This window comes from Helianthus annuus, chromosome 4 (genome assembly GCF_002127325.2).
Source record: "Helianthus annuus cultivar XRQ/B chromosome 4, HanXRQr2.0-SUNRISE, whole genome shotgun sequence".
Classification (NCBI taxonomy): Eukaryota; Viridiplantae; Streptophyta; class Magnoliopsida; order Asterales; family Asteraceae; genus Helianthus; species Helianthus annuus.
This window is the reverse complement of record NC_035436.2, coordinates 112,517,928-112,533,281: the sequence shown is the minus strand read 5'-3', so window position 1 is coordinate 112,533,281 and position 15,354 is coordinate 112,517,928.

Below are 15,354 nucleotides of genomic sequence, written 5' to 3'. Positions count from 1 at the left end.
CAAAACAAATGGTTTTGATACCTAAAAGTAGTTTGGTTACAAAATACGCGAGAATACGCATTTTGGCCGAAACTACGACTCGTCACTGAGCCTAAATAACGTGGTAATCAGTAGGTATAGTCACTAGGGACTATAACCATCGTGATTACGCTCACGTTATGAAGTTCAAACGAACTTCGCATTAAACATAAACTGAATAATGGAGAAAGTCAAATGCAGTTTGACTTTCACGGTAAAAACGAATAAAAAGAACGAAGGAATACTTACAAAGGGTCCAAGCAAGTAAATCTTGATCCAAATAGCTCAGGTATGAAGCAAAGGCTTCAACTTAGAGCACATTAGATCAGATTTGTGTGAATTGCAAGGAATGGAGGTGTGGGTATTTACAGATTTCGGTCCACTGTTAAGATAGTTCCTCGTAAACCGAGCTTGAATCTCAACCCTCTATGTGTGCCCATTGTATTTCAATACTAGGGGACCTTAAAACCAGCCCATAGAAAGCTTAAAAACCATTTGCAAAGGCCCTAAACAGCTGGAACAGCTGGAAACAGGCTGTAAAATGATTTTTTCAGGTCTAACATGCTTACACGGGCCGCGTAAGGTTTAATGGGGGCTTACGCGGGCCACCTGAGCTTTCTGATCAGCAAACAAGTTTCAAAAATTGCAGTTTCAGTCCATGCATGCTTTTAAGGCCATTTTTGATGTGTTTAAGGCCCATTAAGCTATTTTCAAGGCTTTACAATGATGCCTAAGTATAGGGGACATGAAACATGCTCAAAAATATGTCGAATGTCGGTTCGTTTGGCCGTACGATCACGTTATTCGGTTAATTACGAGGAAACACGAATGAACGCGAAACAACGATCCAAATTACGCGACGAATGAAATTTTATCATGCCAATAACTAAAACATAATATTTTAATGATTGCATAAATTTTTGGATGTCCGGATATATTCAGAACGTAAAATATGCGCGAAAATGCAAACTTATGCACTTTTTGACGCTTTTAGTCCCTATTGATCAAGAAAGTTTATTTTGGCACACCAAACACCTCAAAGCCTATTTCTAAGCTATGTATAGGATATTTATGGCATATTTAACTTATGATCAAGTCCTGGAATGTTCGTTACAGTACAAATCGGCATACTTTTGCAGTTTGTCGAATTTAGTCCCTGTGAGCGAACAAACTTGATTTCGGCATACCAAACCATCCAAAACTTATTTCTAAGTTATGTCATTGTTCCAGAGTGTTTGTGCACTAAACTGGTTATATTTACGCATCAGATCGCGTATAACCTTCTAGAAAGCGATTTAAAGCCCGAAATCGAACAAGAATTAACATGTGCAAACGATACATATATTTATACAAATCCGAAGTATGAAACACAATATTTCATTGATTTAATTTTTGTTTGATGGTTGCAGTGGCACAGGTGTCACACACATTACCCCTACCTTATTTACGGTCACATGGGGGTGACCCCACCAAAATATTGCCAAGATCTTACAATATCCATCAAGGATCTTGCTTGGATGCATTAGATTTCATATGATCTTGCTTGGATTTCTTTTGATTTCCTAAGATATTACTAAGATATTCTAGGATATTGTAAGATTCACTAGAAGATATGCACTATAAGTATGACCACTCACCTCACACTTCACCACTCCATCTCCCTCATACTCTCTCTCTCCTTCTCAGCCTAGAAGTGCCACCACCACCACCATATTCAACCACCATTCATCCATTCCAAGCTTGACATAAGGTGCTAGAAGGTGATTAACGAAGTGTGGAACTTGTGGATCATGAAGAACCTTCTCCATTTGCTTTCATCCAACCATTTTGTCATCTTCAAGTCCTAGTATTCTTCCCTAGCCTTGTTGCTAGTGGTGAGCCTTCATGATCTCTTATTTCTTCATATACTTGATGGTTAAAAGATGATACATATTGTTAAGCACAAGAACACTAAAGAATATGAAAATAAATCCTTAACATAAGCTTAAAAATATAAGAATAGATGTTGAATATGTTGATTTGCTTCTTGTTGATTGATGATTTGTGTTAATAATGTTAGACATCATAAGAAACCTACTAGATTGTGATTAAACACATTATCTTGTAAGGTAAAGTGGTAATCTTGTGAAAGACCAAGATCTTCATGATTTATGTCTTCATGAACTTGAATAATGAAATGGGTTTTCATATGTAAAAATGATTTAAAAAAAATACAAATCTTGTAAATAGATGATTTCCAAATGATTTTCTCAAGAAACCAAGTTTATTTATAAGGTATACAAAGTCATGGTTCCTAAATAAACTAACCATATTTTTAGTGTTGAGGCAAAACTAGAAACATATTTTATCAAAAAAAATACAAGAGAAATATTTTTAGAAAAAATCATCTTACAAGTTGTAAATGACTAAATCTTTTAGTAAATGATTTACAAACAAATAACCATGTTTTTAAGGCTAACTAAACCTACTAAATAACATGGTAAATTACTACAAGTTTTTACAAAAACTTCAAGTTCATGATATAGTGTAATATACTTGATTTTGACACTCGGAAAGTGTTGATGATTGTTGTGATGATTTAAAAGAAAATAAACACATGTTTTGAAAACATGGGAAACCTCCATTTTTATGGGAAACCCTGTCAAAATTTCTATAAATTTTGACACTTAGAAAAATATAAGCTTTTGAGAAACTTATTCCCTAAAAATGTATCTAAAAATTATTTACCAAGGTTTCCCTAATTTTTGTGTTAAGAAGCGATGATTTCTTCAAGACTAAAATTGATATTAAGTATGTATATTTTTGAGGAAAATATATATATTTATTGATCACTAAATTTTGTGCTAAGTGTGTGTAGTATGTATTATACGTAATAGTGTATTTGGACTTGAAAATATACTAAATACTCCTAAGGAGTGAAAATACAAAAATACACATACAACATGCTTAGACACATACAAGAAAATATATTTATGAAAATATATTTCTTCATAGAATAAATAACTTGGACAAGTTATAAACATGAAATGAAGCTTTGGACAAAATACATAATTCGGGTGTAAAATACAAGATACTTATATTTATTTTTGAGAAAATAATATAAGTAAGATACATAGTTAAAAATATAAATTATTTTTAACACAAGAATACATACACAAAAGATAGTGACTTGTACTTGTGCGATACAAGTCTAGTGACTAACGTTAATAAAACATGTTTAGGTCACAACGCTAGATAAGCAAATCCGGTGAAGTTTACGACGCAAGAACGCAAAGTTGTGAGTTCATGCTCCCCCTTTTCTTTTAACTATTTTCAGTTTTATAACTTCGGGGGTTAAATACATGTTACAAATATTACAATGTTTACAAATGGTATGATGGATACAAAAACAAGAAGCACTCTTGGTGATAATTAGTACCAAGTATGATGTGATGCGATACGAGAAATGATACGAGAAATCGTATCACGAATATGGTACCATAAGCACCATTAATCAACAATATACCTAGACCGCAGAACAAAAGGTTAGATCTAACGGTTTTCGGGCAGCCACACTCTTGGTGAGAACGAGTACCGAGTAGTGCTTTTTTGTCTCAGTCGTGAATCGACAACTAGAAAAATGCCTATGGTTTGGTTGCTTCCTATGTCGTGTCACATGTTAATGGCCTTGCAACCCATTAACAACTTGATACATGCAGAAATACTTGATTTATACAAGATACATACAGAAATACTTGATTTATACAAGATACATACAGAAATACTTGATTGATACAAGATACATACCATGTTTTTCATACAAAGTATACAAACGTTCAATACAAGAACTTCATGAACTCACACCAACATTATGTTGACGTTTTTCCAAAACTCACATGTATTTCAGGTAACTAAAGTGGATGTGCGCGCGGTCTTACTCTTGCTCATGGATGTTGTTTATGTTTGTCGTTGAATAAAGTTGTAAACTTTCAGACAATATGTTGTCTCGTGATGTAAACACTTAATCTATGTTTTCAGTAATGTAATGTTATGGGTATTTGAAGTTATTTTTACAAGCATGTAGTTTGTTTACCTTTCGTATGCAATGAGAACTTTCATGATCACACCACGTGCTTCTGCCTAAGAAAGGGGTGTGACATTTATAGAAAACGACAGCACGCTGGACACAGCCCCATCTCGGCTGTACACGGCCCCGTGTGCAGGCAAGATCCTGTCACATTTTGTCCGTATTCTGACAAAAAGTCAGAAAGGAATCTTTTGGTGGACACGGGGCCGTGTTGACCTGGGCACGACCCCGTGTCTAGAGGTTGTTTATGAAGTTTTGTCTATTCCTAAGGAACTTATCCGGATCGGGCGGTTTCTTACTGGATGGAACAACCCCAAAGTGCCTAAGATACCATAATTGATCTAGATTAAGACAAGAACGCAAGAGGTTATCGGTGAGGGTGATTCCTATGCTAAATGTAGGTGGACAAGTCCAACCCTTTCCCGGGCTCTCGTTAAAGAAGGTGTACGCCGAATCGCTCAGGTCTATGTATGCACCGAACGAAGTCGATGCAGAGTCCTTCACGGCACAATCGGCATAGGGACGACTATCGCCCAACTCTTCGCTAGAGCTAAAGGTATTATCGGGAACAACGAAGTTGTTTTTATTCGAATGCGATCCCAACAATTCTTCTTAGGTATCGTCTTGAGATGAATCAATGAAATCCATCTTAAGTTCTTTTAACTAATTAAGAATTAGATCTTCTAATTGAAATAGTTCATCAAGAAGCATTTCTCCTAGAAGGTCCGGTTGAGAGCATTCGAGAGAGAGATATGGATTATTTTTACTTTCGCCCCTCTTAAGGCTACAGGAAAACAATGGGTCTATATAGTGGGGCTTATAATTTAGAAAATAACATTCTAATTCTTTATGAGAGCCACATCATATTTGGCACCACGTACCATTAGAGTGCCGAAAGTAAAAAATATCAGTATCACTCATGTTTATATCAGAAATTACCAACCGTCGGGATCTTAGGGTTCTGTTTTCAATAACTGAATCTTGGGCACGGGGCGTGTTGAGTGGGGACGACCCCGTGTTCAACTTACTGTCTGACTTAAAACAGGATTGCCAGTTCCAATGATTGGGCACGGGGCATGTTCAGCGGGCACAACCCGTGCTGAGTTCTGCAGAAGCTAAAAAATTAAGAACATCTTAAAAAAAACAGAAAAATAAAAAAAAAACGATTAGGCTGTTGATTCCTAACTTTCTTAAAATCCTCGTGTCCCCGGCAGCGGCGCCAAAAACTTGATGTGCATGTAGTGTAATATATTTTAGGTGTAGATTTTAAGCCCTTTTTACACTTTTTAGCCAAGTTTTAAATTTGTAGAACACGATATTTACTAACACTAAACACACATATGGGCAAGTGCACCCATCGTGGATGTAGTATAGTGTTGGTAAGATACCGAGGTCGTCCAAGGACACAAGAGTTTTTAGTACCGGTTTATCCTCAACGTCTAATCAAATCAAAAGTTAGAAAAACGGCTTTTTTTTTAACTAGAAAGATAAAACTAACTAAAATTCTGAAAAATAAAATTAAAAATAAAAAAACAGATAGACAAGATGAATCACTTGGATCCGACTCGTGTGTAGTGTAACCTTTGATTATTTTCGCACTTTTGCACTTTTCAATAGATTATCTTAGTTTTTGTAGTAGACCCCTCTTTTGAAGGTGACGTTACCCTCAACCCAATAGTTTGAGTCAGCAAGGATACAATCCTAAAGGGTCGGATTATTAAAAGATAATTAATTAAGTTATTAATGCATAATGTGGTAGGCCCCTCTTTTGAAGGTGACGTTACCCTCGACTAAGTAGTCTGAGTCAGCAGGGATACAGTCCTAAATAGCCGGGTTAAAGTTTTAATAGTAGCTTACTTATGAGGGGATCAAAGAGTTTGGACCCCAGCCATCCAATACCGGTGGGTATTGAAGGAGGTCCTACTAAATTTGACCCAGGTCCTTTGCAGGATCTATACACTGAACAATGGCAAGACTCTTACCAAACTGTTCCCTTAATCCCCGACCAGGTAGCCAACATATCTCCATATAGACCGTGGAGATATGAATGGTGAAAATCTTTTATTTTATATAGACAGTAAAATAATGCCAAGACACCACGGACAAACGATAAGGAAGAATCACCTTCAACATAAGAAACTAGTTATTAAAGTCATTAATGCATAACCTAATAAAAAGTGCAAAAAGATTAAAAATAAAAAGTATTACACTAAACACTTGTCTTCACCAAGTGATGTAAGAGACTTAGGCAAACATGGCCTTTGATCGTCAATAACTCTTACGATCAATCTTGGATCCCGAGATACTCACACACTCTATGATGGACAATGGATGATGGTGGTGGATGATGGTGTTGTGATGGTGGTGGGTGGTGGGTGAAGTGTGAGAGAGGTGATGTGCCACGGGATGGTTAGCAAATGAGCTAAGCACCCCTATTTATAGCCTTAACAGTAGCTCGGGCACGGCCCCGTGTCCATCCTCCTTCTCTGTCTTCATTAATTGCAGTTTGCCTGCATTAGTTGACCACGCCCCCGTGTCCGCTGGGCACGACCCCGTGTGTAGAAGCATATCTGTACTATCAAGATTTGCCCGGATTCTGCAAATCTTATAGTTGACCACGGCCCCGTGTCCGCCGAGCACGGCCCCGTGGTGGGCGATAGAAGCTTCTACAGCTTTGTCTTTTCTGCAGACACTTGGGCACGCCCTCGTGCTCATTGAGCACGGGGCATGTTCAGCCTTCTATTCTCTTGTTTTTGCTTGGGAAGATGTTGTCGGGGGGTCGGGCATGCCACGTTTGTTCCGTTTCTTGTATTTATGTCCGATTTAGCTGCCTTTTTGCTTCTTTTGTTCATTTGAGCTCATTTAATCCTGAAAACACATGGACCGTTTGTGGGTCCCAAGCCAAGATGATCTTCGTACCTTGCTTATGGATGAAGCCCATAAGTCTCGTTATTCTATTCATCCTGGCTCAGATAAGATGTATAAGGATCTTCGTATTCAGTATTGGTGGCCTGGTATGAAGAAAGACATTGCCTTATACGTATCCAAATGCCTTACTTGTCTTAAGGTTAAGGCTGAACATCAGCGTCCTTCCGGATTATTGGAGCAACCAGAGATCCCAGTTTGGAAATGGGAAAACATTACTATGGATCTCATTACCAAACTCCCGCGCACAAAGAAAGGTCACGATGCCATCTGGGTAGTCGTTGATCGTCTTACCAAGTCAGCACATTTCTTGCCAATCCGTGAGGATTTTTCTGCTGACAAACTTGCTCAAATTTACGTAGATGAAATTGTAGCTCGACATGGTGTTCCTTTGAACATCATTTCTGACAGAGATGCTCGTTTCACTTCTCATTTTTGGAGAACCATGCAATCTGCTATGGGGTCCCAACTTAATCTGAGCACAGCCTATCATCTGTAAACGGATGGTCAATCTGAAAGAACAATCCAAACACTGGAGGATATGCTTAGAGCTTGTGTGATCGATTTTGGTGGTAGTTGGGATTCACATCTTCCATTGATTGAATTCTCCTACAACAACAGTTATCACTCCAGCATCAACATGGCTCCTTTCGAGGCTCTCTATGGTCGAAAATGTCGTTCACCAGTCTGCTGGAATGAGATTGGCGAGGCTCAACTTACTGGACCTGCCCTCATTTTAGAGACAACAGATAAGGTTAAGAAAGTTCGTGATAACCTTAAGACAGCTAGAAGCCGTCAAAAGAGTTACGCGGACCTAAAACGCAAGCCCTTGGATTTTCAAGTCGGTGATCATGTATTACTTAAGGTCTCACCTTGGAAAGGTGTGATCAGATTTGGAAAGAAAGGAAAACTTGCACCTAGATACGTTGGACCATTCAAGATCGTCGAAAGAATCGGTAAGGTAGCCTACAGACTTGAGTTACCTCCTGAACATGGAAATGTTCATCCAACCTTTCACGTGTCCAATCTCAAGAGGTGTTTAGCTGATGAAAACCTCCACATATCGCTTGACGAAATTCGTGTTGATAAAACACTGAAATTTGTTGAGAAACCGGTGGAAATCATCGAACGTGAAGTCAAGTGGCTCAAACGCAAGCGCATTCCTTTGGTCAAGGTTCGCTGGGAATCTGAACGTGGACCTGAGTTTACTTGGGAACGTGAAGATCAAATGAAGGCGAAATATCCGCATCTGTTTCCACGAGTTTCCTCTAAATAAATTTCGGGACGAAATTTCCACAAGTAGGGGAGACTGTAACATTTGTGCTTGTAATCATTGTGAACAGTTCTATTATCAATAAAACAATGTTATTTGATCCCAATGTTTGTTTGGTTGTGTTTTACATTTTTCATGTTTTGACTTTTGCTCAATTTCAAACTCTACATCGCTTTCTGGAGAGTTATAAGCAAACTGGTGCGTAAACGTACTCAGTTTAATGCGACAAATACTCTGGAACATCAACATATACTCAACATACCTTAAATAACCTTTACATAACTTAGAAGTAAGTTTTGAAGGCTTTGGTATGGCAAAAACAAGTTAATTCGCTTACAGGGACTAAAATTGAGAAACTGCGAAAGTATGCCAATTCGAACTATAATGAACATTCCGGAACATGTCCATAAGTTAAACATACCATAAATATCCTTTACATAGCTTAGAAATAGGCTTTAAGGGGTTTGGTATGCTAAAACAAACTTTTGGATCATTCAGGGGCTAAAAGTGTCAAAAAGTGCACAAGTTTGCACTTTCGCGCATAACTTACGTTCTGAATACATCCGGACATCAAAAAATTTATGTAAGCATCCTTATATTATGCCTTAGTGTTTGGCATGAGAAAAATCCATTCTTCGCACAATTTGGATCGTCTTTCGCGCTTATGCGCATTCCGTCGTAATTAACCGAACATCGCAACCGTACGGCCAAACGAACCGACATCCGGGATATTTTTGAGCACATTTTAAGTTCTCTATACTTTAACATCATTTTAGAGCTTTGAAATGGGGTTAACGGGGCTTAAACGTGTCAAAAATGCATCAAATACCAAGTTTTGGAGCTGCAGGGACCAAAACTGTAAATCTGCCAAACTAAGGGCTTACGGACCGTAAGCCAAAACCCATACGGTCCGTAAGGAGTCCCCAGTACAGCAGATTCATTGAACCCAGCTGCTTTCCTCTTCAAATGGTGAAAGGTCCAATTGCCCTTGTCTCTTCCAGCCAATGAGGGGCAAGTTCTGACTTACCATAACATTGTGACAAGTGTACGGGCGAGATCGTGGCACGTTATTCAAGAAACGATCCTAACGGCTTTGCCTTTCCTATAAATACCCCCCCCCCCCATTTTGCTAAAAACTCACACAATCTGATCTAAAGGCTCTAAGTTGGAACCATTGTTTCATACCTGAGCCATTTTGATCTAGATTAGCATTCGGGGACCCTCCGTAAGTATTCTTTCGTTCTTTTATTCGCTTTTCAAGTCCGAAAGTCGAACTATGTTCGACTTTCTGCATTGACCAGTTTATGGTCAATGCGAAGTTCGTTGGAACTTCATAACGTGAGCGTGATCACGATGGTTATAGTCCGTAGTGACTATACCTACTGATTACCACGTTATCTAGGCTCAGTGACGAGTCCTAGTTTCGGCCAAAATGTGCATTCTTGCATATTTTGTAACCAAACTACTCGTGAGCATCAAAGCCGTTTGCTTTGATGCCAAACCTGTTTTCTAAACTTAGTAAGCATGTTCTAACATGCTTAGCTCGTCACTTTTAGTATAGTGCTTATATAGGGTCGTAAGGTAAGCGATCTAAACCATCGCTTATACTTTCGAACCTGACCCATTTGGTCGATCATTAGGATCTGACCAAACACATTAGGTGACCATAGCTATAACCTTCCGAGGTTATACCTTGTGGTCACGATGTTAGGCGTTCCAAATGCGTTCTACGCGAACGACGCGTTAAGGTAGCATAAGCTACCTAAACGGGTCGTGATGGGTCGCAAGCACTTAGGTTAGGTTTCATTTTAGTATGTAGGCTTTGTTAAACCATATTAAACGAGTCTCCATACTCGTTTGGTTTACGAACCCGCATACTATCCAATCCTTCCGATTTGGTCCGGTATATTAACATAGCTACCTATTAGGTGCCGTTTGATATCCCGTGATCTTTAGCATTATCTGGTTATTATACAAGGAATTCAAAGAATTCTCAGGTGAGTACATAGAACCCCATCTTTTACTGTTTTCCAAACTGTTTTGGGGTGAAACACATGTGCCTATCTGTTACTTTCATGCCTTCCATGTTTTCACATCATATGCCTGCTATGTTGTTAGTACATTATAGTACACGATTTCATTACATTTCATGCTATGTATGCCCATTGTGTGCGTACTTAGTACATTGATTTACATTACATTTCTGTTGCATAGGTTTACTCAGCATATGGACTCATTGATTTACATGAACATTTCTGTTGCATATGTTTACTCAGCATATGGACACATTGATTTACATGAACATTTCTGTTGCATATGTTTACTCAGCATATGGACACATTGATTTACATGAACATTTCTGCTGCATATGTTTACTCAGCATATGGGCACATTGATTTACATGAACATTTCTGCTTCGTATGTTTACTTAGCATACTTAGTACAATTGTTTACATCACATGCCTTCATTTTGTTATAAAATTTGGTTTGTTTAACATGGGACAATACATTCATTAACATTAGCTACGCTGTTCGTTAGTAGGTAGTGGTACCATAGGAATTGAGAACTCCTGTTCCTGAAATCCTGGGTTTGATAGGATTGTAAGGAATGACCGAATTCGATATACATAACTTAGATAAACCGTTAATTTGTTTAAGGGTTTAACGCCACAGTCTCAAGGCTTGGATGTATGCATATTTCACAATACCGCATAAATGTTAATATCAATAGAGCATGCATTTTTCCACAGAACATAACGTTGATTTAAACCACGTTTTACTTCAACGACTTGTTTTGTGCATTTTACATATGGTTTAAGTTGATACATTTCGCTTACCATACATGATACATTTTGGGATACTCATTACATGATTTACATTGGACATAAACACGTTGACATTGACATACACATTTGGTGGTTTACATTGAACATAGACATTTGACATGATTTACACAATAACACTTGGCAATTGAGTTATACAAGAACAATCTTACATGGTGGATGGTTTGGGTAAATGGTTTGAGTAACGTGGAGTATGTAATATGATGCAAACATGGTGGATACGCCGCTGGTACTTCCTATATATAAATGTTTGTAAAATATTACATATCTTAGCGTTATCTAAATCATTTAAGTTTAGACATATAACATTTTATACAAATAACATACTTTTCAAAAAACATTGTCTTACAGAACAACTTATCTTATTCAACTCATTTTACTAGGTTATTCATTTAACCTTACGTTTATCTATACATATCATCTGATATTATCGCTTTTCAAATGGTTTACAAAGCGAGACAAATTACAAGGTTCATGACTGACTGTTATTAAACATTTCTTTAAAACTCAAGTCATGAATCCCACTTTCACAAAACCTATGTATCTCACAGGCATTTTTATGCTGACGTACCTACTTTCACATGTGTTTTCAGGAGCTGTTCCATAAGATGTTGATAACAATACTAGGGCGGACCTGTGCCTTAGAGACTAAAAATGTAGATAGAACTAGTATAACTATGTTTTGAATTCTGTACTTCCTTTTAAGACAATGTAACACCCGTGTTTGATAAATAAAATGTGACTTTAATTTCCATGGTTGTATAACAATTAATTCTGTCCACAACACTCCCCGACGTTTTCCGCCGCGGTTGCATGTTACACGCGGTCGGGGTGTGACAGATATCCAGGACATGGTCATTAACCCCCCAAAGGCTATAAGCAAACAAAACAGTTTAAACGGCTCACCTCAGTGAATTAACCTTTATATGATTAACAATTCAATGCCCGACCAAGCGGTATTTTATATACCGTACCCCAAGCTCGTATAAGGGAAAATAAGTTAAAATTATTTACCTGAGCAAATATTCATGTTTATCTTAACCGTATTCAATCAGCAAGTGTAGATAGCTTTTACTGGGCTCCAAAAACTGGAACGAAGGTTTTTTATAACCTATTAGATTTCTAACGGGTCTTAATTAAGCCTAAACTTAGACCGGTTAGTTTTAAAGGAAGGTATGCGGTTCAAAAACGCAAGATTAAGCGAAGACCGAAATAGAATGTGGTTTAGAACTGACGAGTTTAAAGACTAGTATAATATGGGTAAACTAAACACATTTTGGATTTTGAGATAAAAATGATAAGGTTCGACCCGTTTCGGTTAGTTTACGCAAACTAGTTACGTAAACCGTACCGAACATGAAAAATGCATAACGGGTAAACAAATGAGTCATGAACAGGTTTCCTAAGTTAATATGCCTTAAATATGTTGTGATATCAGTAGGATACCTTCCATTATGCCCAACAACGAATTTAAACTCAAATTATGCCCCGTAGGGGTATTTTGGTCATTTTAAAGCTTATAAAAGAAATTAAATATTAATCTGAGATTCAGGTCAGATATAATCATTAAAAATACTTAATCTAATAAGTTATATCACTAGGGTATTGCATATATGTGAAATTTATCACTTATAACCAAACGATGCACCGAAGGGGATTTTGGTAATTTCACATAGGCTTTAAAAGGTCGAATCTGGAAATATGGGTTCAAGACTTTTGCTTACTATTAAATTATAAAAATTTATTTAAAACATCAGAAGGTATTAAGTCTTATATGTTAAAAATAGTTATAACACATACTATGCGTTTAAAACGCGTAAAAAGGCGGTTTTAAGCGATTTCCGGGTTTTATAAGGAAAGCTGATATTTTTATCATTCCAGAAGGCTTAAAATATTTTATTTATCGTATAAAATCAGTAGAAAAAAGGTTGGTATCAAAATGTTATGCAAAACTTATTTTATTCAAGAAAAGGGTATAACCGACAATTACGGAATCAAAGCTAGAACCCCATGTTATGCTCAGCTTAAAAATAAATAAAAATCTTCAAAAATCCTAAAATATTATATTGCATTAGTGGGTAAAAAGTTTAGCATCAAAATTTGGGTTTAAATAGGCTATATGCTAAATATGCCGTTTAATTAATAAAAAGCTTTCAATTTTCGCTATTGAGCATAACTCTTAATCTAGACCTCAAACTGATGTCAAATTTTTAGGACATGTTTATAAATCAGTAACAAAGGTTTTTGTCCTTTCACATTTTCAAAAATCTCGTTTTAAGGTCAAAAGGGTATAATAGTCAACATTTAGGCATATAACGGAAACATGCAAATGAATCGGATAAATTAGGAACCAAGTTATATAATCACAGAGGGTTATACTAACGCATTAGCTAGTCCTAATAGAGCTCTAAGTAATATCTAAACTAAGCTAAATCGGGTCAGAAAGTCAAAGTAAAGGTCTACTTTTGCGACTTTCGGTTCCGAACTAAGCCTAAACTGAAAATTGTCGGGTTGCACATACTTAGACATGTTCTTACATTAATTACCAAGTTATACAAGTGATAAAATAGGTTTCATGGCTTCTACATTGTTAATTATGCATTATTTTGAAAATTAGCTTTCTGTTGACTTTTTATAATTAAGTTTGACCCGACAATTGACCTACTTAGAGTGGAAATCAGAGGGTGCCATTTTAATGGTTTATTACCCACATAATTACTAACTCATAGCCACTTTCAATTCGAAAAATGACTGGACCATTAGTGATTAATCACTAAGTCAAACCTTAATTACGACGATTTTGACTTTAGGCCATTAAACTAATTAAAACTGAATTAGAGAGGTTAAGGAGGCTTACTGAAGTACTTAGCATGATTTAGAAGCTTAGTGAATCTTGCTTGAGGTCTAGAGAGCTCCAGAAAATGTGTTTGAATGATTTCAATTGAATGCCAAAAAATGTTGCAACAAGTGCTCTATATATATGGACTTTGATTGAACAAGATCATGTCAACAAGGTCTATGGATGATCCCTGATGATTCCCAAGTGTCCCTATGCATGAAAAACCATTGGAGCAGCCCCTGGGATCAAATACCATGCATATAAGTCGGTTTAACAGGCTAAACAGGCATCTGTCGCTTTTCTGCACCTGCAGGTCTCACGCAGCCCGCGTAAGACATAAAGGAGTCTTACGCGGCCGGTATGGCTCCCAAATCCGGTCACCAAGTTTGCCAGATTTGCACTTTTGGTCCCTGGTCTTTCAAATCTTTATTTTAACTTGTTTTATTGCACTTTTAACCCTCTAACTTGACTTTTAAGGACTCTAAGTCATAAACCAACTTCTTTAAGTCCCCAGTTAGTTATACGATCACCGAAAAGTCATGAATTTCAACGTTGACGCTTTTAACCCTTCACTTACGAATGTTAGCTTATCTTTCTCATATGATATCGAAACCTTGTGAAATTTTTATCACTTATTCTAGTGAGCATAATTAATCATTACAAAGCTTCGGGTTCGATAAAAGGTCACTCAGATGTATAAATTAAACATGTTGATACTTTTAACCCTTGCGGTTTGTAAACTTTCACTTTCTTCCACAAATGGCTTCATATGATTGATAATTCATTCGTTTAAGGTTATAAACATCGTGTACGGTTGTTGAAAGGTATAATTATCAAATGTTGACACTTTGGATCCTTTTACACACATACGTTCTTTGTTTGTCAACTTTAGTCCCTTATATTTAATCCATTACACGTTTAAAGCTCATGACACGTGTCTTGATTATATTGGTCGTGATTTTACGAGGTGTTACAATTTTACACTCGATTTCAGACTCCTTTGAGTCTGTGACATCTGGAGCCTTACAGACGGCCGAATTGCAGCTTTCTACTACTGATTCAGACGACGACACCGCTATGACTGCTGCACTGTCACCTGCTCGAGATCCCACACTTTCACACGACCCAGAGCCTGCTCCTGAGCCAGCTTCTATTCCTTTTGGGTCAGCCTGATGTTGCACCTGCTGATCCTAAGCCCTTGCTTGATCATGACCCTACTTCTTTTGGTTTACTAGACATTGCACCCTTATACCTGATTCAGTTCCTGCACCTGTTGACCCTCCTTTTGTTAAGCTATTAATCCCCCGCCTGCACCCGCTGATGTTGCTCCTTTTCCCCTATGGAGACCGACGTCCATTGCACCGACATGCCTACCGCTCTCTTTCAGGAC